Raw genomic sequence first — 1,637 nt, 5'->3', positions numbered from 1 at the left:
AAAAATTACATCTACCATGAGCACTGCATATCTTGTTGGAAGCAGTGGAACCTAGAGTCTTTGGAGCCCTCTAGACATCAAATGCTTAGACCCTCTCCTGAACTTAATTAAGGAGTGAATCTGCAAGCTTATTTTCAGATCAGCTCCCAAGCCTGTGGTTGGGAAGTTGGAATCACCAGGGAAGCCAAGGGAACTGCCAGGATCTGGGCTATATTCAGCCTAGAACAACTAAGTCAGAATCTCAGGATGAGAAACCGCTCCTCAGGTGATGTTCATGCATGAACAGGGTGAAGCATCACTGATCTAGGTACTCCAACCAGTTTTATTTATTTATTTTTTTTTTTTTTTACTTTTTATCATTATTTCTTTATTCTATCTTTTTTTCCATTTATTGTTATTAGTTGGAGGCTAATTACTTTACATCATTGCAGTGGTTTTTGTCATACATTGAAATGAATTAGCCATGGATTTACATGTATTCCCCATCCCGGTCCCCCCTCCCACCTCCCTCTCCACCCGATCCCTCTGGGTCTTCCCAGTGCACCAGCCCTGAGCACTTGTCTCATGCTAAGAGGCAGGAGATAAGAGTCAAAAGTCTTTCCTTTTTATTGGTTTGAAAGAAAACTCAAGGTCACCTCCACTTTGCAGGGTATAAATTATCCCTATCATGTTTTAAGAAACTCAAACTTTCTCCTCTGGTGTTTTGTGCTTCTAGCAAAGTACTGTGTGTGAAGATATTCTTTAAAGGTTTGCTTATTTATGGTGATGATGTTAAAGTCACTGTTCAGCTCAGACCTTTCACTCCTTTCTTGGCTGTGGATTTAAGATATATGTATATCATCTTATAATATGTTAGCTATAATTTTTGTACAATATATGTTATGTTTACTATGATTGTAAAATGTTTCAGAATATGTTGATATACACATTGTAAAATACATAATATAAAAGTTTGCAAATGTTAAATAAATTTAAGAATATGTAAAACTTAAAAAAATAAAAATATAAAAGAATGATAATACAAGTTACATTTAAAAGACTTGGGGGAAAAGGTAAAAAGGATGTTAGCAGCTGAAAGATATGCAAAACGTTTATATTAATGGCATGGATGGAAGTATCCTTATGAACTACCAATTAGAAATTGCTATTAAAATCGCTTCTCGGCCTTTTGGCTAAGATCAAGTGTAGTATCTGTTCTTATCAGTTTAATATCTGATACGTCCTCTATCCGAGGACAATATATTAAATGGATTTTTGGAGCAGGGAGTTGGAATAGGAGCTTGCTCCGTCCACTCCACGCATCGACCTGGTATTGCAGTACTTCCAGGAATGGTGCACCCCCTCGGGGGAGAAAACACTGGTGCGGCAAAAACAGACGCTTTTAGGGACGGCTTAGAGCCTGGGGGCGTCGAGACAAGAGACGGTTACTTTGGTCTCTCTTCAGTTTTTTTTCTTCCTTAGTTTTTTGCTTCTCAGCGCTTGCGAGGTCTTTTGATAACCTCGTAATAAAAAAAAAAAAAAGAAATTGCTATTAAAGAAATCAAAACATGTGACACACATAGACTAGCTATTAGATTAACTGTTGAGGAAACATTTTTCTTCTTTCAATTCTCTATAGCTTCTGTTATTTGTATGGG

General features: G+C 37.2%; 1 non-coding gene across 1 annotated transcript; it reads left to right on the top strand.

The window, feature by feature from the left end:
* The first annotated feature begins 1,152 nt into the window (after positions 1–1,152).
* On the top strand, positions 1,153–1,343 carry LOC139038308 (U2 spliceosomal RNA). Its single transcript, XR_011491307.1, has one exon. It is a non-coding gene; the product is annotated as a U2 spliceosomal RNA (small nuclear RNA).
* The last annotated feature ends 294 nt before the right edge of the window (positions 1,344–1,637 follow it).

The sequence above is a fragment of the Odocoileus virginianus genome, chromosome 14 (assembly GCF_023699985.2).
Source record: "Odocoileus virginianus isolate 20LAN1187 ecotype Illinois chromosome 14, Ovbor_1.2, whole genome shotgun sequence".
Taxonomy (NCBI): Eukaryota; Metazoa; Chordata; class Mammalia; order Artiodactyla; family Cervidae; genus Odocoileus; species Odocoileus virginianus.
This window is presented reverse-complemented; position numbering and strand designations above follow the sequence as displayed.